We start from the raw sequence: 27149 nt of genomic DNA on the forward strand, positions 1-27149 counted from the left end.
AGAGACACTCTGGCCCCATAGATATAGGAGGACTGTTCTTGGTAAAGAGCATAGGAGTAGCTGCCTTCATGCTAGAGCCTCAACACTCGTTCTCAAGATCCATCTGTAGGAGAACGTAGGGCAGTTCCAACACTCCAGACATATCCACCTGAGGAGTTGCACTTGGCAGTCTGCCTTTAAAAATTTTTTTTAAAGTACTATAGTTCTATTTTTTGTCTTATTATTTGGGCATATCATGACTTTTTGGAAAGAGAATTCAAAGGTACTAACCAAAAATATCCTATATAATAAAAGCCTAGGAGGTGTCGCGTGACGTCATCACAAGATGATCACCACAAGATGGCCGGCAGGGAAAGGCAGTAGTGGGCAACCAGGCTGGCAGGGGAGGGCAGTAGTGGGCGACCAGGCTGGCAGGGGAGGGCAGTAGTGGGTGACCAGGCTGGCAGGGGAGGGCAGTTGTGGGCAATCAGGCTGGCAGAGGAGGGCAGTTGGGGGCCATAAGGCCGGTAGGGGAAGGCAATTGGGGCCGAGATCAGGCCAGCAGGGCAGGGCAGTTGGGGGCAATCGGGCCAGCAGGGGAGCAGCTAGGTGTCAAGCAGGCAGGCAGGTGAGTGGTTAGGAACCAGCAGTTCCAGATTGTGAGAGGGATGTCCGACTGCCAGTTTAGGCTCAATCCCTGTGGGTTGCCTAAACCGGCAGTCGGACATCCCCCAAGGGGTCCCAGATTGGAGATGGTGCAGGCCAGGCTAAGGGACACACACACACACACACACACACACACAAATTTCATGCACGGGGCCTCTAGTACTAGAAATAATAAACATATTCAGTGAAATGACAGCATAAGGTGAAACTATGAACACTCTTCCTAGAGGCCCTTCATTAGAAAATACAGTAAAATTCTCTTTGTGGGATGATTGAAAATAATTGCCCACCAAACACCTGGGGAGATAAGCAATAGACACTTTAGGGCTCAGTTAACTCAGTCCTTTAGTAAAAAAAAACCCTGGCCCATGTGGTGTGGTGCACAGGTTGTGACCCTAATACGTCTAAAAAAGATTTCACGTGTCCACGTACAATATGACTGTGAGCACACAGAGGGCCTGGGAGGAAGGTCATGGCCAGCAGAGGTTACTTCACGGTGAGAGGAGGGATTAGAGGTGGTGTGGCTGGGACTGTCACTTATAATTTATGCATTTCTCTATTATTTGAACTTATACTAAACATGTTGTCTATGCAACTTTTTTAAACAATAAAGAGAAGAAAACTATGGCCCAGCCCAATAAATCAGTACAATAACACCTGATAGCCAGGTATGCAGTGGACAATTGGATGAACAGAAGAATGGCTGGAGTGAGAGTGCACAGGTGGCTGTGGGAGTGTGCTCAGGCTCACCCAGCAGGAGGTACCCCAGCTCACAGGCCAGTCAGGGGCAGGCACCCAGGCGGAGGTGGTGCTCTGGTGGGGTCTTGGTGAGTAGGAGCCAGCCATGTGGAGGAGGGGACATGTTCCACCAAAAGGAACTGATATCGGGAGAGTGTTATCATACAAACCATGAGAGAAATGCCTTTGAAAAGTAAAAAACAACCCACATCAAATACCAGAGGAAAGTAAAAATTAAGGGCAGCAAATATCCCACTGTATTTCATATCCAGGAAGAAATGGGTTGCCTTAGCAAGAGCAGTTTCCATAGAGTTGTGGGGTGGAAGTCAGACTGCAATGGGTCAGAAAGAAAATGAAAAGCAAGAAGAAGAAAACACACAAAATACTCTTTCAAGTAAAGCAAGACTGGGAGAAAGAGGCTGTGCACTAGTAGCCAAGAGCAAAAGCTATGGGCTTCTGAGAGTTCTAATCAGAGGAGATAAAAGCTAGAAGGAAGGGCCCTGGCTGGGTGGCTCAGCTGGTTGGAGTGTCACCCTATATACCAAAAGGCTGTGGGTTCAATTCCCAGTCAGCGCACATACCTGGGTTGCAGGTTCAATCCCTGGTCAAGGTGCATATGGGAGGCAGCCAATTAATGGTTCTTTCTCATATCGATGTGTTTTTTTCCTCTCCCTCTCTCTCAAAAAAAGTAATAAACATATCCTCAGGTGAGGATTTAAAAAATTTATTTTCAACTTAGATCAATGACTCAAAATGACATCATGTTTCTCAAACATACAGAGAAGCCAGGATGGTAGTTGCAGTGTTGGAGCTTCAAACTCACAACTTAAACTTCCCTGGGCAATTTTCAGCATCCATCACACAAACACTGGCCCCTGTGCTGCTGCGAGTTTGGCAGCTGTGAACGTTACTGTGACTGGGGGCTGTGTTCTTGACTCACCTACGTCATTCTGAATCACAGAGTCCTCCAACTTTTTGTTACCGTCTGGACACAGATGAGACAAACCAGAATGTGATCATGAATAAATCTACGGAAAATAGCTTTTAAGTCTGGTCAACAAGGAACGAGGGTTTTCACTGCAAAGAGGTCACTAAATACCCTGGCTTTCTCAAACAGGGCTTGCTGGAGTCTAGCTGCATTGGGCATTATCTCCAAGGTTGCAACTTGCCACCCAAGCAGACCACCGGGGAGAAGCTGGCAGAAGCAGCCAGAGCTGCTGTTTACAGTCTTTTCTGCATTAACAGCTAATGACTTGAACACTGTTTACTCCCAGTGATGGAAAGAATGAAACTGGCAGTGAGAAGATGCAGTCAGAGGCCCGGATTAATATAAATTTGCTGAAGGACAATTCTCCCTTGGCTTCTAGATTGTCAAGGCCACCCTCACTTCTAAACTGTGGAACTTGGTGCTTGGTAGTCTAAATAATCTGGACAGCTCCCAGTAGAACTTTCTAGGAGGATGGAAATGCTCTGTATCTTTGCTGCCCAAGATGGTAGCCACCAGCTGTGTGTGGGAGTTGGGCACTTGCAATGTGGTTACTGTGACTAAGGAACTGGATTTTTTATTTGATTTGATTTTAATTAATTAAAATTGAAACTTCAATAGTCATATGTGGCAAGTGGCTATGGAATTAGAGCAGATCTAGAAAATCAAAATAAGTTTTGCTTGACTGAGGAAAAATGACTATTTCCTGCAGCAGCTCATAAAAGCTCGTTTCCTCCTCAGGGTGGATCAGAGCCATGGCTCAGGTGAGGGACAGAGGTTGGTTTTCACCTAAATGAGAGTCATGCTTTCCACCTAAATGAGAGTCATGTCCCAAGCCAGTCACTGGAAATGTTATTGATTCAAAGCTTTTTGGAGTACAACATTTAAGAAATTTGCGAAAGTATAAAACAGAAAAAGATCCATGTTAAATACTAAGATGGGCTGTATTTATCAAACACTAAATGGAATCATACACCCTCCTAAAGAAGCACATTGAAGTTTTTATTTATAAGCCATGAGAATGCTACAAATAGGCGAACCTGTAGATGTGTGTCTCACCAGGAAAATGTATAATGTAATGATTAACAAGGCTGTAGCCCAAACAGCAGCAGTTCTCAACCTGTGGGTCTCGACCCCTTTGGGGGTCGAACGACCCTTTCACAGGGGTCTCCTAAGACCATTGGAAAACACATATATAATTACATATTGTTTTTGTGATTAATCACTATCTTTTTATTATGTTCAATTTGTAACAATGAAATTGGGGGTCACCACAACATAAGGAACTGTATTAAAGGGTTGTGGCATTAGGAAGGTTGAGAACCACTGCCATACAGAGTAAGCATTCGTGTGTAAATAGATACATGGTAGCCACAGTTATTTTGTTGTTCCCCCTTCATAAAGTAAAGACTGATAACAGTGTAGAGAGGCTCAGAGATAATCCCTGTGTACTGATCGTACCCTGATATTCTTAGGTTTAACATATGGAGATGGGTAAACCAGCCTTGCTAATACTTCTGATTATCCATTGCTGATGCTTTATACACACTCCATATGCTCCAGAAGAGTCTGCATAGGATAAGGGATGGCAGTTGTTCAGCAAACAGAGCATTTTACTTGAATGCAAAGAATTGCAGAGCTTAGGGAGTAAATCCTACATAATAAAGCCTAATATGCTAAGTGTCCAGTCATCTGTTCAACCAATCAAAGTGTAATATGCTAATGATATGCTAAGGCCGCTCAACCGCTTGCAATGACGTGCACTGACCACCAGGGTGCAGTCGACCGTCGACCAGTCACTATGATGTGCACTGACCACCAGGGGGCAGACGCTCCAACTGATAGGTTAGCTTGCTGCTGGGGTCGGGTAGATCAGAACTGAGCAAGATGGGCCGGACATGCAGTGGAGCCCTCCCGTGGTCTCTTCCCAGCTGGCCAACCTTCCAGATCCCTTCCCCGGGCCCAGTCGTGTATCGGTGGGGTCCCTCAGCCTGGCCTGCACCCTCTCATAATCCGGGCTGAGGGAATCCCTCCCCAGAGTGCATGAATTTCATGCACCAGGCCTCTAGTTAATATATAAAGCATTAACATTGTCCTAAATTCCAAGGCCTTTTAAGATGTATCTCTCTTCACCTTACAAAAATAGAGTAAATACTATGTTCTCTGTTTTAAGGATAATATCAGAAGCCAAACTTTCTTCTACTAGAATATTAAATCTCAAGTGTGTTTTTTAAAGGCCAAGTCAGAGCTTACCTTAAGGTTTTTCCTCCTGGAATTGTTGTGTAATGATAAAGTTTAGAAGAGATAGTCTGATAATGAAAGTGGATTAAACATATCTTGGAATAGATTGTTGAACACCTGTATTTCATAGGAAAACTCTCATCCCAACTCTGCAGTTTAAAGGTGTATGTGCAAATCGACACACACACACACACACACACACACACACACACACACACGTGTACACGTGGCCCTACCTTTTCTGAATGTTGCCTTTGGGGAGTTAGAGGGAGATAGCAAGTAAAAGTGCAGTAGCTATGAAATCTGTATGAAAATTTAAAATCTAGTATTAAAGCCATCAGTTCTTAATTTCTTCCTAAATAAAACCTCCTTTGGAAATGGCTCACGATGCGTTCATGAGTGAATCACATGAGTGTCCTTGCACCCTTCATGACCCTCTCTCAGGAAACAATGGGACACATTGAAATAAATTCTTAAAAGTTGTTTTATACCATTTTTTAGCCTTGGGATATGAAAGTTGGGAAAAGGAACAATTTTCTTTTCAACCAAATAAAACAAAAAACATTTCTGCCATCTTCCATTTTGAAATAGCCCCTGAGACTGGAACTGCGGTTTTAGGGCAGGTTAGTGTGGTCTCCCTCTGTGACTCCTTTCCAAGAGTAGTTACTATAGGCCACCTGTGCTGCTGACTATCTGCAGGAGCTTGGGAGATGCACTAGGCCTGGTGGGAGCTCAGATCTGGAAACCCCCAGAATAAGTCCCTTAGCAAGGAAGCAGACCCCTCTCCCCTCCCTGCCTCCTTCCTTCTCTCCACCACGTACTGAGCACGCCCTAGATGTAGGGATAAAAAGATGATTAAGAGCAGACCCGGTCCTTCAGGAAATGGCAGTCTAATGAGGCAGAACTAAGCAGGACTCTCACACACCTAACCAGCTACCATCTCTCTGTTGTGCAATAAATGAGACTGTGGTGATGGAACCCGGCCTGGAGCCCCTGAGCTTCTGTGCAGATCACTTCCTAGCTCCTCTTCCCAGAGCTGCTGTCAATACTGCTGCATGTTCTTCCCAATGGCCATCAGACACCGTGTTAGCACAGATGCTCAGCTCATGTTTAGCAGACTCTGGGCTTCTGCTTGGCACTGGGCTACAAAGCTGTAGACCATAGAACCTGCCCTCAGAGAGCCTACCCTGCCATGGAAAAGAGCTGATCACATGTCATCAGTAAGCAGGACAACAGGTCAAGGGCAAAGTATTCTCAAAGAAAGAGGTGAGTAGATGAAATACATACAGTGAGTGTGCTGGGGACACAGCATGTCAGACATACCCTATCAGATCCCTGAAAACTAAACTAGATAAAAGGGGATCTCCAAAAAGTTTTTAATTTGAATCCTCTTTCAGGAAGAAAAACATAGCACCAACACAAAAATAATCAGCTAAAGTCTATCTTAACTATATATTGAAATCTGAAGTTTTAAATAGAATCTAGTGGAGACCAAAAGCATCTTGCTTCTCAGAAAGAACCATAAGAAAGTGTGGGTTTGTTTGTGTGTTTTGTTTTGGTTTTAGAGTTTGTATGGAGGGATAGCTTTTGCTTGTTTGATTTTTTTTTAAATAATAATAAATAACAGTTGGCAATAGAAAACGCCAGTACTACTCTGCAGGCAAGTTCTCAAACAATCTTCAGGAGTCCTCAAAAACTGAACACAAAGTACCTTCATTGGGGAAAAGAAGAGGAGAACAACCCTCCCATCCCCTCACCCCGCCCACCAAACCTCACATTTTTTGAAAAGTCCAGCATTCAGAAGAAGCTTCATTGCCTGGCCTACATTAGCTGGTGGTAATTTGTAATTCAGGTTAAAAACAAAACAGAAGTGAACATTGTTCTGACACTTGCCCTGATAACATCCCAAGAAAACTCTAGAGCTGGCAAGAGAGAAAAGCAGATAATGGTCCGTGCTGTTATTTGAGTTTAAAAAGCACTGTGATTTTTCTTTTAAAGGGACATCTTCAGTTTCCCTGCACACGGTTTCTAACTGCAGCTCAAAATTTTCCACTAGGCTCCCCCCTGAGAACAAACACTGCTCCGCAAACAGAGCTTGATGCCACCACGCTTCCCAGCTGCCCTAGGAACGCTGCAGAGCCCCTGCCAGCTGCACCCCAGCACAGAGTTAGACCTCGGCCAGCAGATTCGTTTTATCCATTGGACTCCCGCTCCCCTATAGGAATTATTTTCTCTTTCTCCTTCGCCTGTAAAAATAGGATGAATTCCTCAGACCGGCAACCCATGTCTTTTATAAGCACAATGGCCATTCTAGGGTGATAAAAATGCTTTATATTTATCAAGTGCTTTAAAGATAACAAAATGTATATTTTGCATTTAATATTTAATCCTCTAAATAGGGCTTTGAGAAAGCTATCGTCATCCCCATTTAACTGAGCCTAAGCGTCCTTATTTATCTCCACTCCTACCTTAAATGTCAATTAAGTGACAGGAAGACTGAAAAAAAGGTATAAGTTCATAAGAACAAAGATAATGGGAAAGGAAAGTAGAAGACAGTGAGGGACAGCAAGACAGATCAACTTTTGGGTAATATAAGGATTTTTTTTACACAGAGGACAGAAAAACTTACCTACCCCACTATGTTCCCTTTCTTAGAAACCTACTAGAAGATGTACTTCAGCAAAACGAGGATATAAACCAAGAAAGGAGAAGATATGGAATCCTGAATGCAGAAACTCTGAACAGGAGTGAGGCAAAGGGCACCCAGGGGTGACAGCTGGTGGCCACCGTCTAGGACAGTGGTTCTCAACCTTCCTAATGCCGTGACCCTTTCATACAGTTCCTCATGTTGTGGTGACCCCAAATTTCATTGTTACAAATTGAACATAATTGAGGCATAGTGATTAATCACAAAAGCAATATGTAATTATATATGTGTTTTTCGATGGTCTTAGGTGACCCTTGTGAAAGGGTCGTTCGACCCCCAAAGGGGTGGCGACCCACAGGTTGAGAACTGCTGGTCTAGGACCATCTGTACTGGAGCAGCGAAGGAGGAGGACACCAAGACATAAGCAGAACAGAATGTTCAGAGCTAGGTCTGGGAGTTTGAAAAAATTATTCCTGGGCATGTTACAGGCTTGTTGGAAAAGTAGGAAAAAAATTGAATAATAGAGACATACAAAACTAAGCAAATAGAAAACACAGGCATTGTTTACTCCAGGGTGGGTGAAGGTTGGGAGAGAAAGAAAGCGTCAACATAGAACACAACTTAGTTCAGAAGTGATATGTACATGCTAAAATAACATGAGGAACCAATATTTATTTAACCAAAATATGAGCCATTATTATGTTATGAGGATGGAGGAAAGGGATATGTATGTTGGGTGGGAGCAGTGGAGATTAGTTAAGAACTAAACCTTCAAATATCATAATGAAAATGTCAACAGGTCTAAAATCCATAAATCAGTAAAAAGCATAATAAGTACATTGTTTATAAATATCGAGGCAGTTATCAGAAGAACTATAAGAAATTAAAGACATTGGTTGCCTCTGGGGCAAAGTATGGGAATAATAGAGGGGTTGGGCAGAGGGCTGAAGTATTTCCTTAAAAGCCTTTGTTCTTCTTGACTGTTTAAACTCTGTCAATTTATTATTTTGATAAAAATTTTAAAATAATATTTTCAATAGTATTTAGTTAAATTGTGTGAAATACAATTAAATCCTGTATTTTACACATTTAAATCATGGGATGTAGTTTTACCGCTATAACCAGCAAGTATTTGATCTTAAATGAGACAGACCTAGTCAATAGAACCTTCAAGCTGAAAAGAGCCATGGGCATCTCCTGTGACAGTCCTAGAGCCTGGAGATTTAATATTGGATTGAAATTCAAGGCCTCTGAGTACTTAAAAAATTACCTCTAAAGAGTGTTTTAATGACAGAGTAGAATTTAGGAAAACTTAAGAGGAAGGAAAGGTTTGTAACCTGAAATACTTGGGTAAACTGTCTGAATGGATCCCAGCCATTTGTTGACTTTCCCCTTTTACTTACCTTTATAAAAAAAAAACATCCAGTTCTGGGGAAGTCAGGAAGGTTTCTAGCTAAATTCTCTTTGTTTGTAAAATCAGCTCGTCTAAAATTGCAACATTCATCTCCTTTATTTACAGATTAGAATCCCATTCCAAACTCATACAGAATAAAATGAGATTTCAAACTTCGAACCCCACCCAAGAGCATGTGGTTATTATGAATGCCCTCAAAGGGCCTCACTATGGTCAAGTTTGTTTGTACAAGGCAATTCTATAACACAGTTCCCAGGGACCGATGCAATCCTGGGTCAAATAAAACCCAGATGACAGTCAAACATGGTTATAGGCAGTGAATGGAGAGATGTATGAAAGAATTCTTGCCTCTAAGGAATTTATAATCAAATTTAGGACAGGTAAAGTACAAAACTAACTACAGAATGGCAGGTTGGGACAAGTGCCTTAGGAGTAATGCAAAGTTCTACAGGAGTTAGGAGAGATAGCTTTCTGCTGGAATGAACACCAAGACTCTTAGGAAGGAGGGGTGGCCAGTAGATTGGCCAGCAAGTCCCACAGTGGCTCATCCCAAGATTAAGTAAAGACTTCAATCTCTTATCAGTGTTGATTGTCCCCTTCCTGTCCAATCACCTGTCGTCCATCACCCTGCCATCAATCCGTTATGCAATCAGAAGAGAGATCCTCTAGATCAGGGGTGGGTAACACCCAGCTCTCAAGCTGTATAAGGCCCACCAAATCATTTGGTCTGGCTCTGCCAAGGCATTAGTGGTGAGTTAATTAAATGTTTGACCCAATATAGCAAGCTAATTTTTAAAAAATAATTATTTATTGTTGAAAGTATTACATTGGCCCCCCTCCCCCCCCCCCCCATTAACCCCCTTCCAGCCCACCCTTTCAGGCCTTCACCACCCTATTGTCTGTGTCCATGTGTTATGCATGTATGCATATAAGTTCTTTGGTTGATTACCTCCCACCCACCCACCCTACCCTGCCTTCCCTCCGAGATTTCGCACTCTGTTCCATGCTTCCATGTCTCTTGATCCACTCCGTTCATCAGTTGATTTTGTTACTTAGATTCCACATATGAGTGAGATTATTTGATACTTGTCTTTCCCTGACTAACTTATTTCAATTAGCCTGATGCTCTCCAGGTCCCTCCATGCTGTCTCAAAGTGTAAGAGATTCTTCTTTTTTCTGCACATAGTATTCCATGGCACACATGTAACCACAACTTTTTTATCCACTTATTTACTGATGGGCACTAAGGCTGTTTCCAGATCTTAGCTACTGTAAATTGTGCTATAGCACGCTAATTTTTAAGTTGATAATTTTGTGTGGCCTGAAAATGATGCTATAAATATCCCAATGGCCCTTGGGAGAAAAAAGTCTCCCCACCTCTACTCTAGATTGAATTAGAGTCATGATCGAGTCCACTGAAAACACTGTCATTAGCTCTCAGACCTCCCATTCCCAGCATTCCCAGCACGTGGTTGCATCCAACTATCTAAAGTTGTGATATTCCTGGTTGTGGCTCCTAACACTTGCTTAAAGCAAAGCAAATAGCAGCTATTAACCACACTTTCACCATAGTCAGAAAACTCTGAGATACCACAAGATTTCAGGCAATGGCTTCTCATCATTTCAGAATACAAAAAACTAAGTTCCATGGGACTGTGTCTATCTTGTGACCACTATAACCCAGTGCTTAGGACACAGGAGGGACCTGATTAGTCTTTGTTGAGAGAGTCAATTAATTTGGTCATTTTACTTATTAACAAACTAGAAGCCTGGTGCACAAAATTCGTGCTGAGGGGTGGGGTCCCTCAACCCGGCCTGCACCCTCTTGCAATCCAGAACCCCTCGGGGAATGTCTGACTGCTGGTTTAGGCCCGATCCCATAGGAATCCCTCTCACAATCCGGGACTGCTAGCTCCTAACTGCTCGCCTGCCTGATCTCCCCTAACCACTCTACCTGCCTGCCTCGTCACCTCTAACCACTCACTTGCCTGCCTTATCGCCTCTAACCACTCTGCCTGCCTGACTGATTGCCCCTAGCCTCTGGCCTGCCTGCCTGATCACCCCTAACTGCTCACCTGCTTGCTTGATCACCCCTAACTGCCTCTGCCTAGGCCCCCACTGGAAGGTCGTTTGGCTGTCCAGTCCAATTAGTATATTACACTTTTATTATTATAGATTCGTCACAGTAGGTCACACACGGGAAGATGTGTAATCATATAACAACTTCTATGCTGTGAAAAATACACAGAATGTTGCGAGAAAAAGTTTGAAATAACTGATCTTAAGAAAGTGGTAAGCTAACATCAGCCCCATGAAAGCATTATTGTCACAAGAATGATGGTAAAAACCATGTGCATTAAATAAGAAAGAAAACACTGGGCACAACACAGGGTGAAAACAACACTGCAATGCCTTGAGGGAGTCGGAACTGACGTTATTAATAACTGGGTCACAGAAGGAAATGATCTGCCTCCGCTCTGGCAGGGACGGGGTGATTAGGAGAGCTAGGGGCAAGAGGCAAAGGAAGAGAAACTGAAGACACTTGCTTAGGGAGAAAAATGGAAACGACAAAATGTTTTCATTTCAAAGCTTTCCTCTTTCCCATAATTTTCCTGAGGTTTAGTTTGAAAACTAAAATAACTACAAACCAACACCGTGGCAGCGGTTTAGCAACGCATATGTGGAAATTTCAGAGGCAGACCAGCCTCACCTGCCACACAAGCCTCCACACACATGACACTCACCAGCGTGACATGCGGCCCAGACAGGGGGACTCGTACCCCCCTGGGACCACACTCACATCCCATGTACACTCAGGAGTCATTTAGGAGCCAGGCAACAAAGTAATGAGGCTGCTTTCATACTGGGCCACAGTGTCTACCCAGATCAGCACCTCTCTTTTTAACAACCCTGATGCAGAGTGACTTCCCAACAGTTCCAAAACTCTAATCCCCTCCCATCAGGTGAGTATTGTCCGAGAGCACGTGCAGGATACAGACCCCCGGGTCAGGGCACAAGTCTGGCCCCTCCTTTCACTAACCATAGGACACAGGGCAATTCCCTTTCTTGCTCAGAGATGTGGTCCTCTCAAGGGGTGAGGGTACAATTGCCCCTCGGACTGTGTTAGATAGTTGTGCACAAGTTCTTGATAAGCTCAAAATGTCATTAGCACATGCTCTGAAAGTAGGTCACCAAGATGTACTGAAGATGGAGGCTGTGTCCTCGCTGCTTGAGCGTTGGCTCCAGCATTGGCCCTTGTGACTTGTGGGGACCAACCGAATGTGGCAGAGCTGACTTGGGCAGCTCCAGACCTCACCTAGGGATCAGCTGGCCTGTAAACACTCAGGCTACACTGCTAAGTTCAGAGAGAGCAATGGAGGGAGGGAGGCCATCCTGGATGTCCCTGTTCCAGCACAGCTCCTGGCATAAGGAAGCTGCACAGAAGACCCCACCGGGGACGGGCAGGGGCCATCCCACTGAGTCCCACTGACCCACAGGGTCATGAGAAATAACCAGTCATTGGTTTCCTAAATCACTCAGTTTTTGGAGCAGTTTGTTACACAGCAACAAACAATGTAAATGATAACTCAGAAAGAAAAGTTGTAAAACGGTTTCCATTGTTGACCAGACTCTGTAACTTCTACTTGGCAGCTCTAAGAGGACAGTCACCTCTCAAGTGTCTAAGTGCTCCTTTGGGTTTATGATAACTCACAAGTGGGCCTTTTCTGGAGATGGGAAGAGGGAAGGAATGACCAAACAGGGCACCAGGGATTACTTAGAACTGCTAGCTTAACTCACTTTCCCATCCTTATTCCAAGTTCTATAGACATTTGACTCATTATAAAGCAAACTCAGATATTTATTCTTTTCTGCTTCTCCATTTTTCGATTAATATTATCCATTGAGATTGTCATTCAACATACTAAGGAACAGGAGAGAGAAGGGCCCTGAAGACCTGAACTAAGCCTGTGTTAACCCCAAGAAGCCGGTGAGTCCTTGTGTACAGGTGCCTTTTCCCGCTGCTCTGCCCAGCCAGCCATCACCCGCTCCTGTGTGACAGCCTAGCTTAAAAAGCTGAATTCCTTGCTTCTGTCATTCTCAGACTTTCTCTGATCCTACCTCTCTCCCATAGTTAGCCACCCACCTCGTTTTTTCCCCACTGGTCTCAGGTAATTAGCTCTTAGACATCATCTGCCAGGGCATAGTTTTACTGACAAAACACTAAGAAAATTACACCTGTGCTGTGGAATGTCAGGGTAATTTTCAAGCTCTCGTTGCTCAGACAGGGACAAGACAGAACTGGTTCTCTGTGAGCACCCAAGGACGGTTGCGAATGAGGGACGTCTCAAAGGGATGGGGTGCAGAAATAGGCTGTTCTCTTACTGTGCACAGTACATTATAGGGAGTATAATAAAGTGTCTGCTTTCCAAACAGAGAAACTACTATTTCCAAGTATAAAAATACTCCAGGAGGTACAGCCTTTTATGGTTACAATCCTTATGCTCAAATTTTGTGCTCCCTTCATCTGTGTCTCAGTCCACACTATATCTCAGTTGACAAAGGAAAGAACCATGATTAGAAACAGTTTATAACCAGCCTCATAGAAGTCAATCATCTGGGCAAAATTGGTCACATGATAAATGGAACCTGACACTACATTTCAGAGACATCAGAAAGGCTAGAAATTTAAACCAGAAAGAGTTGGTCTTCTTCAGGAGTCAATACCTGGAGAAGACATAGATGTGAACCATAATGGTGGGCATCATTATACAATGCTCATCTCTGAAGCCATGGATCTCTTAGAGAATCTACTGAATGCTACAGACACTCCTTAGAAAAATGAACACGAGCACATATAAACAATGTTTGTATACAATGTCATGGAGCTCATGAACCAAAAATCAGGCAGGCCATGGGTTCCAGATGATGAACTATCTGCACGATGACTAAGTGCCATGGACTAGCTGTGCATTTTAGACACAGCACTTCTCTGGTATTTTGATCACCCTGGACTGTAGAATGGGGATCACAACTTCCATTGCAAGGATTGTTGTGAAGCCTAAAATCAAATTGAGAAGATACCCTTGATAGCAGGTGATTTACACACAAATGCAAAAATAATGGCTGAATATGCAAGGGAAATTGGTCTGCAAGTGTGACTGCAGCTAAAGGAGTGTATGCAATATTTCCAGCAGTCACTAGTAACCACAAGTCATCACATCTGTGTAAATTTTTGTCAATCAAACAGAGATAAATGTCATACAGGAAAGGACTAGGGTTGAGGGAACCACCCCAGAAGCTCACCCAATTCTGCTGGGTCAGTTGTGAAGGTGGGTAGGTGGCCTTGCAGTCCTTCCAGGTGACTCCTGGCTGTGAGAGTGAAGTGGAATAATATTATTGGTAAACTGGACCAAAAGAAAGATGCTGAAGATAACCTGACTTTGTGAAAAACTAGAAAACAGGGCTAAGCCCATAGAACTAGGGTGTTTAATAGGGGCTTTTTCACAGCGGCAGTCAGACATAAATTCAATATCCCTGTTCTTTCTTCCATCCCCTGTAGACACCCTCCTCACCTCCAATTCGTTACATCATAGTATTGCTTTATTTTGCATTTAACCTCCTTCAGGAAGCTGTAACTCACTTTCTACTCTACATCCTCCCACTGCAAAGGCCATCACTATCCATCTAATGACTTTTGCTGACACATCTGTTGATTGGCTCTCCCTGGCTTCCCAAATGAAAACATGATGGTCTTAGGGGTAGAAACTGTGTGTAAAGTTCAACACATATTCCCAAGCACTGTGTCTGGTGTCTCCATGCACAACTGGTACTTGTGGGGTTTGTCATCAATGTTATAATTTATAATTATGCAAGAAGCCACTCTAATACAACTGGTTGCTTCCATCTCAAAGAACTTAAAGACCTGAATCACAGTTATATCATAAGATACTAGTACCAAATAAGCAAGTGCAATTGGTCATAATGAGCTCACAGCCATAATACAGTCACTGGTCTGTTCCCAGTAGGTCACCAAAAGCTAAAGAAGAAACTTCATTGGTAAAGCCATTGTGCCATGAGGAAGGCACCTCATCAGCCTCTTGATCCTGGGAGCCTGACAGACCATCTCCATGTCCACAAAACTGTCCAGTGATTGGGTCACCTCAATGCAGTCCTCATTCCTTGCTGCCTCTTGATTTACCTGCCACTAAGCCTGCTTGAAAATAGCATGTTATTCATATACTTAGCCCTTAAATCCTGTAGTATTTGGTCTGTATCTCCATTTCAACATTTTCATTCTCTGCCTTGTTATAATTGTGGGCCTTCTCTTCTGTCCCATCCCTTTCTCCCCAACAATAACTTACAGTGTTCATTTATGCCAAATAACCACATGGCCCCATCCTTCCCATCGATCTTTATAGAGACTTCAGTTACGGTCAGGCATTGCTAAGAGATGTACCTGAACAGACTGAACCCAGCCAGAGCTTGCAATCCTGCCTGGTGCTGGCCTCAAGTGAGAACCAGTGAGCAGCACCCCTCTTGCCAATGGCTCCAGGTCAGGGTTGTGTTCCTGGACGTGCATCTGTGACACAGCACACCGTCATCAACCCTGTCAGCAATCTACACTGTTGCTGACTCTGCAGAGCTCCCTGTGTACTCTTGTAAGACAGGTAAACAGACGACAGCACAGGAATGACGAGTGGCTCTGTCAGCGAAAACCCAGCAGATGGTTCTGTGTCACCAAGCACTGCCATTTGCATCGCCCTGAAGAAAACAGCTTACCTCTGAATGTTGGAGACGTGGCCATACACCCTAAATCTAACTTAAGCAAGAACAGGATGGCAAAAATCTTAGCATTAACCTAAATGTTTCTTTTAAACATTTCAAATGTGTTTATGCATACTTTTGATATTCCTGAGTTCTGAAAAAGGGAAATATTAATATTTAGGTGTTGATGGGAATGTGGGCAAAGGACTAACAAAATCTTTCCCTTCTGTGTAAATATGTGGCTTATGGTTAATTTCTGGGCTCTGTTCTCCTGGAAACAGGTAAAGATGGAATATGTAACTATGTCACTAGCCAGCATCACATGGTAGAGAAAACCTGACTGATAACTGCATTAGAACTAGGAGCATGTGAACACCTGGTATCTTTGGCTCTGGAGTGTGACCCTATGGGGACCCTGGAAGCTACATTGGTGGCTCCCGTGGGAAGGAGCCACTCTAGTACAACTGCCAATGAGGCTTGTCTCTGTCCCTGAGCCATCATCCAGGGCAGAGAGACTGGCTCCTGCTGGTGGGTGAGCAGACCTGTGGACTCCCACCCGAGAGGGAGGCTGCCACCGCCACTGTCTGGCTAACACACTCAGGCTCCTCCCTGTGCTCTTCTGAGCAGGCCAATGTTTTTATACTATTAATTATTCTGTGTCTACGGTTTATGAAGAGCTTTCACACACATTATCTCATTTGAAAACAACTCTCAGAAGTAGATGAGGTAGATGTTTTCATTTACACAGGCAGAAGCTAAGGGTTCAGAAAGGTTCATTCATTTCTTCATTTAACAAATATTTATTGGATGTGGCGGTGCCAGCACATGAAGTAGGCACTTGCTTGGGCATGTATGCATATTTGAACCCAACCTTCTGCCTCCTCACCTGTGCCATGCTCTTTCCATCACCCCACATGAGTGAAATAAACATCAATAGAAATAATGTCAGAGTCGGCAAGAATAACTCAATTCTGTAAATTTTAGGTGTTGGAGTTGACATATCTGGGGTCCATTTTATACCTCACCTCTCCACTTAGACTGAAAGTTGAGCTTCAAATAAAGAGACCTCTTCTGTCTGTCTTTCAGTATCCTTTGAAGCTCCTGGCACATGTGGAATCTTCAGCATGATCCCACAAAATATTTCTGGGTTGAATTTTTTTGTATGCCCAGGCCCAGTCACCTATTTGAGCTACTCAAGAGCTTAGTTGCTTGGATGTCTTTGGTCTGTGTTTACTGGAGAGTTGCTTTTTTTTTTTTTTTTTTTTTTTTGAGTGGATGAATAGCCAAGAGTTGTATGTGAGATCTGCTTTTGGAGCAGTGGCTGCCCTGTGACCTCAATCTTCTGAGTTGTTGATTTTCAGTTTATTAAACACTACAGGCCCAGCGGGCATGAAATCATGGGCAAGTAGCTCGCTTCCACTTGCCTCAGCTGGCTGCCCTGCCCTCTGCCGCTGGTAGTTCTCTGATGCTAGTAGCTCACGCCCCACCCGCCACGAGAGCCACAGACCTTTTATGATATAGATTTTTCTTGTTGAGAGAACAAGAGTGACGACTTCCAAGGTCTAGAAACCAGAAGTCCCCAAAGGGCTTTTAGAATGCCATTGAACCTTTTATGTATTTCATACATTCAATGATCATTTATGAAGCACTTACTGGGCAAGGTACTGTCCCCAACCTGCCTCCCACACCTAAATATCCAGCCTCCTCTGGACTCTTGGGAGACTTGCTCAGGTGAGACCTCCTATTTCTAGAGACTGTGTATGGGGTTAGTAGGGGAGGAATAAACAGAAGAAGGGGGAATCTTTATGGAGGAAGAGAATCAACGCTACATTGAGGTCACCAATTTTCATAAAACCAACCAACCAACCTAATGGACTGTGGAAAACTAGCTATCCAAAAACTTTTCCAGTTTCCCTTTATCTTACTCTTCCAACTGTACCAGAAAGAGAAAGAGTGTGCAACAGCACATGAGTCTGTATTTGTCTGTGATGTTCTAATATCAAGTCACTGGATCTGAGAGGAAAGAAATGAGCTACTGCCTAGACACAAGAACAGGAGGAACTCAGAGTCTGGATTGCACAGGCAGTTCTATGCTGCCTTAATCCACACACAGAAATAGTTACCCTCAGTATGTGGCATAAATGGAAGAACATATACCATAGAATATAATAGAATGCAAAAACAAGGTCATCCAATACTGATAGGGAGACAAGACTGTGGAGTAAAACCCCATTAGTTCTGCTGTGCACAAACTCAAAATACTTTAACTGATAGATATTCCAAATAGATTAAAATTGTAATGTTTCACTACTTACAAAGAAAAAATTGCTAAGCAAATTATAAGAATGGAAAGCTTCTATTTGGAGGAAGTATCAAACTAGAGAACAAACTTAAAATTTTTTAGAAGCACCTATTAAGAGCAATCATTACAGAAATGTTTGAATCAATTTCCTAAGGATTTCTATTAGGCAATACATGTTTGTTTAGTCAAATTTTTCAATAGATTGTTGAAAGCAATGGCTGTAATTCTTTCTAAATGTTTTAGAAACTTTTGACTAATTCAGAATAGATGGAAAGAGAGAGGAAGAATTAGGCTAACTTGATGAGGCTTTTCTATATATTTACATTAGGAGACGAGGGCTATCTATAATAATAAAAGCATAATATGCTAATTAGACTGGACGTCCTTCCAGATGACCTTCTAGAGAAGCTGGGGCTGCGAGGGAAGCCTGGGTCCCTGGTGCCAGAGGGAAGCCGGTGCCAGCAGCCGGGGGAAGAAATGCTTACTCTTGCATGAATTTCATGCATTGGGCCTCTAGTTTCTAATAATTTATAATATTTCAAAATAAATAAAGTGACAGAACAAAAACCCAAACAACTTAATACCTGACTTTCCCACAGGAGCTGCCCCTAAAAACTGCTCTATCCTTTTCTTGGTTCACTTCACAAATGGAATTGCTTTATCCTAAGTAGTAGAAGTACAAATAGCAAAGCAGGATGAGTTGGGCAGGAATAGCTGTGACAGGAAATGTTCTCCAGAATATTAAACCACCTAAATCCTTAAACTGAAAGAGTTGCAGTTAAGGCTTAGACTCCTGACTGCTTCCAAAGGTTTCCCAGCTTCCTCTTGGCTGACCCCTCATGTGATCTTGTGAATCTTGCAAAGTCTGTCAATACTGTCTTTATGCTGCAGCCTGAGCACACAGAGAGCAAGCAGCTGGAGCAACCAGAAAGCCCGTTCCAGGTGCCCAGCGCAGGCTGATGCAACAGGGAGCCAGAAACAAAGGTGCCACCAAACCTCAAACAGCCCCATCAGCTGGGATTAGATATTGTCTCCCCAAACTCACATCGTGGCAGCATCATCAAATTATAGCCTGGTGAGACTAAAGAGAACAGGGCTAGGTACGGGAAGGTGACACCAACGTGGATTGTTACCTGCCGACTTTTTGTTGTTGAGTGAGTGAGGAATGTTGTATCAGAATGGAGTGGGGCACCTGGCTGGTGTGGCTCAGGGGTTGAGCATTGACCTATGAACCAGGAGGTCACAGTTCGATTAACAGTCAGGGCACATATCCAGGTTAATGGCTCGATCCCCAGTGGGGGGCATGCAGGAGCCAGCTGATCAATGATTCTCTATCATCATTGATGTTTCCATCTCTTTCTCCCTCTCCCTTCCACTCTGAAATCAATAAAAATATATATATTTTAAAAAATAATGGAGTCGGGCAAAGACTGAGACCTAATTATATTTCAGACACTGTGCCACACCATTGGACACTTGGTCTCATTTCAGATCCTAGCAACTTTGCGAAAGGCTTAAACATCCCCACTTTCCCCAGGAGAAAACTAAGGAGAAAGGAGGAAGAGAAAACAATAGAGTAGAAAGAGAAGGAAAGTGAGAAAGGGGCTTCCATGAACACCTACTGATAGGTTAGGACTTTCACCTGTCATCACATTTCATTTTTGCCGGTTTTTTTTAAACAAAGCACATCTTTATTGTTGAGAGTGTTATAGATGTCCCCTCCTTTTTTCTCCCATAACCATCCCCCACCCAGTTCCCGCCCCACCCCAGGCCTTCACCATCCTATTGTCTGTGTCCATGGGTTATGCATATATGCATATAAGTTCTTTGGTTAATCTCTTCCCGCCCCCTCCCCACTTCCCTCTGAGATTGGTCAGTCTGTTCCATGTTTCCATGCCTTTGGTTCTATTTTATTCATCAGTTTATTTTGTTCATTAGATTTCTTGTTCATTTATTTTTAGATTGATTTTTAGATTCAATTGTTGATAGATATGCATTGATTGCCATTTTATAGCTTATATTTTTTACCTTTAACTTCTTCTTCTTCTTCTGCTTCTTCTTCTTCTTCTTCTTCTTCTTCTTCTTCTTCTTCTTCTTCTTCTTCTTCAAGAAGACCCTTTAACATTTGTGTAATACTCCTTTGGTGGTGTTAACTCCTTTAGCTTTTTCTTGTCTGGAAAGCTCTTTATATAACCTTGAATTCTAAATGGTAGTTTTGCTGGGTAGAGTACTGGTAATCTTGGTTGTAGGTTCTTGCTATTCATCACTTTGAATATTTCTTTTACCACTCCCTTCTGGCCTACAAAGTTTCTGCTGAGAAATCAGCTGACAGTCGTATAGGTGCTCCCTTATAGGTAACTAACTGCTTTTCTCTTGCTGCTTTTAACATTCTCTCCTTGTCTTTAACCTTTGGCGTTTTAATTATGATGTGTCTTGGTATGGGACTCTGAGTTCCTCTTATTTGGGACTCTTGGGGCTTCCTGGACTTGTATGTCTACTTCTTTCTGTCATTCTTTTTTCAAATAAGCTATCAATTTCTTGCTCCCTCTCTTCTCCTTCTGGTACACCCATGATGCTAATGTTGGTATACTTGAAGTTGTCCCAGAGGCTCCTTACACTATCTTTATATTTTTGGATTCTTTTTGCTGTTCTGATTGGGTGTTTTTGCTTCCTTGTATCTCAAATCCTCGATTTGATTCTCTACATTCCCCACTCTACTGTTAATCCCCTGTAAATTATTGTTTATTTCAGTTAGTGTATGCTTCATTTCTGACTGGTCCTTTTTTTAAGTTGTTACTGTTTCACTAAGTTCCTTGAAATTTTCATTAAGTTCCTTGAGCATCCTTATAACCATAGCTTTGAACTCTATCTGGTAGTTTGCTTGTTTTCATTTCACTTATTTCTTTTCCTGGATATTTCTTCTGTTATTTCATTTGCGATATGTTTCTTTGTCTCTGCATTTTGGCTGTTTCCCTGTGTTTGCTTCTGTGTATTAGGTAGATCTGCTATGTCTCCCAGACTTGGTAGAGTAGCCTTGTGTAGTAGGTATTCTGTAGGGCCCAGTGGCTCAGCCTTCCCAGTCACCTGAGCTGGGAAATCTGGGTGTGCCTCTGTGTGGGTTGTGTGCATTTTACTATTGTAGTTGAGCCTTGGTTTATGTTGGTGTCACTGGGAGGGATTGACCCCCAGGCCAATTAGTTGCGAGAACCAGCTGCAACTACAGTGGAAGAGCTGCTGGGCAGGAGCCAACCCTATGGAGCAAGACTTGCTTCAGTGGGACTTGGATGCTCACTGAATCTTTCCCTTGAGTGTTTCACTTGTGGAGGTGGTAGGGTTGTAATCTGGAGTGGTTGAAGCTGATCCCCAGGTGTACTGGCTCTAGGGTCTCCCAGAAGGTACAAAGTCAGTCTCTGCTTGTGCCCTGCCTGGGGCCACCCAGTGAGAGTTACAAAGCAGTCTGCAGATGGCTGCTACTTGTGTTGAGCTTGGAGGTGCCCAGGAGAGGGCAAGCTGTGAACCAGGGCAGGCTGCTTGCTACTGCCAGGCTTGGGGCCACTTATTGAGAGGTATGGGGCATGCTGATGCCAGCTGCTACTTGTTTGAGAGATCTTAGGAAAGTCCAAAGCATGAAGCAAGAGAGGTCAGTTGTATGGAAAAGGCACTGGAAATTGTTTGGATGAACCTGCAAGTAGGGAGGGGCAGGGTCTCAGGGAATCATCAGAGTAGGAAAAAAAGTGTGACCCAGACTGATGGAGATTTACAGTAGATATGGCCCAGCCTGTCAGTTTTGTGGCAGGGAGGGCTCAGAACTAGAACACTAGTCTCTGCCAGCACTTTTGATTGGGAGAAAGCTGCCCCATCCAGCTCTCACCCTGATTCTAAGAATAATAGCTCCTCCCTGAATATCCCAGTTTTCATTCAAGCTGCTGCCCCAGTACTGGAGTTCAGAGGGAGTCTAAGTAAATCTGTATGTGGGCCCTTTAAGAGGAACTGCTTGGGAAGCCTCTGGGTCACTCAGCCACAATTCCCACTGGTTTTTAGAGCCAGAATTTGAGGTAACTTCTCTTCTCAGCAATTGAATCCTGGGCTGGGAGGCCTGGTGTGGGGCAGAGACCCCTTGCTCCTCAGGGAAACCTCCGCAGCCAAGATATCCCTCCTGGTTTTAAACCGCCACAAGTGGGTGTGGGACCAACCTGTTCAGCATTTCCACCCTGCATGTCTGCCCCTCCTAGTTGCAGGAATTCTGTTCAGCTAGAGTTTAGGTGGTTCTGAATGATAGTTGTTCTGTATTTTAGTTATAAATTTTGATGTGGCCGTGGGAGGTGGCGAGTACCACATTTACCTACGCCTCCATCTTAACTGGAAGTCCTCATCTTTGCCTCTTGAAGGTGACAACTTAACCCATCCAGGACCGGTCAACAAGTAGAAGCTGGGGCCATGGTTGTCATTAGGGATAACACAGGTGGGATGGCAGAGAGCCCTCGGAATGCTGGCAACCATCTAGCAGATCATGCCACAGCCACACAGGAAAGCAGAGGGGAGGGGAGGAGTTGGCTTCCAGGAGGGAGCATTCAAGAGGGTAGCCTTAGCCCAGCCGTGGGCAAACTACGGCCCGCGGGCCGGATCCGGCCTGTTTGAAATGAATAAAACTATTGAAATAAAAGACCGTACCCTTTTTTGTAATGATGTTTACTTTGAATTTATATTAGTTCACACAAACACTCCATCGATGCTTTTGTTCCGGCCCTCCGGTCCAGTTTAAGAACCCATTGTGGCCCTCGAGTCAAAAAGTTTGCCCACCCCTGCCTTAGCCTGTAAGGAATTAAAGAAAGCTAGTCTGAATTTTACCTCTGGCACTGACCAGCTGGGAGGCCTCATAAGTCACAACTGCCTCCCTATAAAATGAGGACAGTATTCCCTGCCCTTGTGGGACTGTTGAAGGGCAGAGATAATGACTGACTCATGGTATTTATTAATAAATGGTGAGAACATTATTTTTGGGGGGATGAAATAGGTGAAGAAGGTTAAAAGGTACAAATTTCCAGTTATAAAATAAGTAAGTCCTGGGATGTAATGTACAGCCAGTTGATTATAGGTAACAATACTGTATTGCATACTTGAAAGTTGCTAAGAAAGTAAATCTTGAAAATTCTCATTACAAGAAAAAAATATTTGTAACTATGTGTGGTGATAAATGTTATCTAGACTTAGTGTGGTGATCATTTCACAATATATACAAATATCAAATCATTATGTTGTACACCTGAACTAATATATTGTTAGATGTCAATTATATCTCAATAAAAAAGAAAATTATTATTATCCTTGAAGTATGGTTGGATCTGTCCAGGAAGCAGAGAAGAGAAGGTATTCCTGATGTGGGAGCTTCTCAGGAAGGATTTAAGGAAGCAGGAAAGCAGAGGGATCTGGAACCCTTAGTCACCCAGGTCCTCCCTCCCTCTCCCCAGGTGGGGCCTTTCTTCCCCTCATTTTCTCTAATCTCACCCAGCACTCAGAGTGCTGTCTCTGAAACAAAACACAAAATCCGCTGAAAGTGTGTTTGATGCAAGTTGAATTAGGGACCTCAGAGCCAAGTACTGCTGTTCCCAAATGAACTAAACCTGTGTGGAAGCAACACACTGCGAACAGTTTAAACTGCAGGGGTCCTCAAACTTTTTAAACAGGGGGCCAGTTCACTGTCCCTCAGACCGTTGGAGGGCCGGACTATAGTTTAAAAAAAAAAAACTATGAACAAATTCCTATGCACACTGCACATATCTTATTTTGAAGTAAAAAAACAAAACGGGAACAAATACAATATTTGTATTTGCATGTGGCCCACGGGCCGTAGTTTGAGGACCCCTGGTTTAAAGGAAGTCTCAAGTTAAGTGCCTTTCCTAGGGAAGGACCCTGATCTTGGTCATTGTCAAGAGAGGTAGAAAGTAAGTGATTAGAAACATTCACCTGGAAACTAATAGGGAGAGAGGGGAGTAGACTTAAAAACGCTTTTTTAAAAAATATATTTTATTGATTTTTTACAGAGAGGAAGGGAGATAGAGAGTTAGAAACATTGATGAGAGAGAAACATTGATCAGCTGCCTCCTGCACACCCCCAACTGGTACATGCACACAACCAAGGTACATGCCCTTGACCAGAATCGAACCCGGGACCCTTCAGTCCGCAAGCTGACACTCTATCCACTGAGCCAAACCAGTTAGGGTGAAACACTGTCTATTTTTAATTGACTATCACAATTCATGCTAGTTTACTCATGTTGCATTCTAATACACTATGCTAAATTCCTTAACTCCTTTCTCTATGCCCTCAACTAAAAAAATTTTTGTTGGTAAAACATTTATGTTGAAACTATATCATGAGACTTACAATTTGGAGAAGGATCAAGGAAAAAAGTAAACAATAAAACAAAATACAGTCCATTGCTCTACAAAGATGCATTTTAGTTAATTTGACACCTTATCGGTAGGTGATTTCTTCTTTTCCAGAAGATGCACTCACAGAACAATGTCTTCAATACGGTCTTTGTTATTTTTTTAAAAAGGAGCAAGAAAGTCATAACCTTGAATATCCTCAGTCTCTTTTAGTTTATTTTTTTTTTTTGCTTTTATTTTTCTTATAATAAATGCATCACAGATTCATTGGGGGGGATTGAAATTGCTTGTAAAATAACTTAAAACTGATAAAAAACATTCAATTGTTAACATTTTTGTAGCAGTTTCTTTTTATTTGCATATCACAAAATTAGGATCTTAACAAGTCTCTTCTTTTTAAAAAAAAAAAAAGCGGTTTTTTTATATATCTTATTGATTTTTTTACAGAGAGGAAGGGAGAGGGATAGAGAGTTAGAAACATCAATGAGAGAGAACCATTGATCAGCTGCCTCCTGCACACCCCCTACTGGGGATGTGCCCACAACCAAGGTACATGCCCTTGACCAGATTCGAACCTGGGACCCTTCAGTCCGGAGGCCGACACTCTATCCACTGAGCCAAACCGGTCAGGGCAACAAGTTTCTTCTTTATTCAGAAACCCCCGCTTTGTTTTTGTCCTTGGCTCAATTGTGGTACTTGTTGCTCTGGCCACCCTTTCATGGTCCTCACAGGAATTGCACTTGCTATGGACTGACGGGTCCCAAAGCTTTGCATGTGGCAGGAATCATCAGCTAGGAAGCAGAATGAACCCACCAGTCATGGTTAATTTTATGTGTCAACTTGGCTGGACTGGGCTGGTTCCTCTAGGCCAGTGGTCGGCAAACTGTGGCTCAAGAGCCACATGCGGCTTTTGACCCCTTGAGTTTCAATCGCACTGTACGTGTGCGCCCGCACGTGGTATTTTGTGGAAGAGCCACACTCAAAGGACCGCAGTTTGCCGACCACTGCCTAGGCCAGGCGTGGGCAAACTACGGCCCGCGGGCCAGATCCGGCCCGTTTGAAATGAATAAAACTATTCAAAAAAAAGACCGTACCCTTTTATGTAATGATGTTTACTTTGAATTTATATTAGTTCACACAAACACTCCATCCATGCTTTTGTTCCGGCCCTCCGGTCCAGTTTAAGAACCCATTGTGGCCCTCGAGTCAAAAAGTTTGCCCACCCCTGGCCTAGGCTAAACACGAGTCTAGTTGTTGCTGTGAAGGTATTTTTAACATGTGCTTATGAGTTAAAACAGTAGACTGAGTAAAGCATATTATTTTCCATAATGTGGGTGGGCCTCATCCAATCAGTTGAAGGCCTTATGAGAAAAAAACCAATGTTCCTCAAGAAGAAGGGAATGCCCACCAGCATGGCTCAGTGGTTGAGCATTGACCTATGAACCAAGAGGTCATGATTTGATTCCTGGTCAGGGCTGTAGGCTTGATCCCCAGTATGGGATGTTCAGGAGGCAGCCAATCAAGATTTTATCTCATCACTGATGTTTCTATCTCTCTTTCCCTCTCCCTTCATCTCTGAAGTCAATAAAGATATTTAAAAAAAAAAAAAAAAAAAGAGGGACCTCTGTATCTAACCCAACCGTGTCTTTAAGAAGAAGTGAGAGGAGGAGGAGGAAGAGGAGGAAGTTGTGCTAGTAGATGGCCTTTGGACTCGAGCTGCAACATAAACTCTTCCCTGGATATCCAACCTAATGGCTAACCCTGCAGATTTTGGATCGGCCAACCATAGCAGAAATAGAAAATGGCCAATTAGAGACAGTTCCTTAAAATGTCCCAGTCTCTCTCTCTCTCTCTCTCTCTCTCTCTCTCTCTCTCTCTCTCTCTCCCCCCCCCCCCCCTTTCCCCTCTACTGGCTCTGTTTCTCTGGATACTCTATACCCACCCATCAGCTGCATCATTACTCTCTCCCTCTTTTCTGGGCTAGCCTTCCCCTCTTCATTCTCCTCTTTTCTCTCCCATTACTGGCTCCCATTCCTCTTTTCTGTAAGGCTCACTGTTTAGACTCCCACCTTCTCTCCCACCATGTCCTTCTTAGAGAACTCACTCTCTCAATCAGCAACTGTGTACTGACTTGACACCTCTTGAAGTTAATTGGTTTTCTCTGTCAATTATACAGAAGCAGGGGCGTGGCTTGTTCATAGGGTGGTGGTCCTAGGTGGGGGGAGGGACAAAGATAAGTAAGGTATGAGTTCTGTCCTGAAATGTCTTAACCAATTAAGAAAATAATGGCAGGCAAGGTAAAGCAATTATGTATACAACTATAACAGGGGGCGAGGGAGAACGGACTTGCAGAGTAAGAAAGCAGGGACCAGGGTGAGCAGAAGAAGGAAAGATCCTCTAGGAGCACTTGGAAAGAAGCAAGGACCAGGGAAGGATCGTGGACAAGCAAGTCCATGACAGTGGGAAATGATTCTGAGCACAGCTGGGAAAAGTGCAGGACCTGGACAACACTGAGTAGACAGGAGTGAGGGGTAAATCCAGTCAGACACAAGACTGGACTCCCAGATTGAGAGTTCAATAGACATACAGTCATGTTCCACCTATGACATTTTGCTAACATCCCATGGTCAGGGTTTCCAAACATCACTCAAGTCAGCTTCCTTGACCAACATCTCTTTTTGACAGTAGACAAGAAATGTGATTCTCTTCTAGATCATTTGGGATCAAAACCAAATGTCTGACTCAGCTTTTCCTCTCCTCAGTGGTGACTGTGTCACTGGTGTTTCTCAGGATCGGAAAGCCACTTAGTCCAACCCATATCTAGACAGCACCTGGTTGAGGGTCATTCAGCCTTTAGTAGACTCTTCCCCTGATAGGAACTCACTGCTTGTTCTGTCTGCAGTTGTGTCTTCTGTTGAGATATTAAATTAATACTCAAAAAGTTAAAAGTTAGAAAAGTAGGGGGGTGTAAGTGGCTCAATAGCTGCCAGCTCATACTAGGTGGGGCCTGGCAGCTTAGAAA

The 27149-nt window shown here is 43.4% G+C and overlaps 1 long non-coding RNA gene across 2 annotated transcripts in view; it reads left to right on the forward strand.

Annotated features, from left to right (window-relative positions):
• LOC308513481 overlaps nt 1-27149 on the forward strand; it is a 51095-nt gene that overhangs the window by 21596 nt on the left and 2350 nt on the right. The window contains exon 3 of one of the 2 annotated variants that reach the window (XR_013995545.1): nt 7265-8827. The exons of the other annotated variant lie outside the window; for it this stretch is intronic. This is a non-coding gene — a long non-coding RNA (uncharacterized lncRNA). Of the gene's footprint in view, nt 1-7264; nt 8828-27149 lie in introns of those variants that run through there. 2 annotated transcript variants of the gene reach the window in all.

The sequence above is a fragment of the Myotis nattereri genome (genome assembly GCF_964212035.1).
Source record: "Myotis nattereri genome assembly, chromosome: 2".
In the NCBI taxonomy this organism is placed as follows: domain Eukaryota; kingdom Metazoa; phylum Chordata; class Mammalia; order Chiroptera; family Vespertilionidae; genus Myotis; species Myotis nattereri.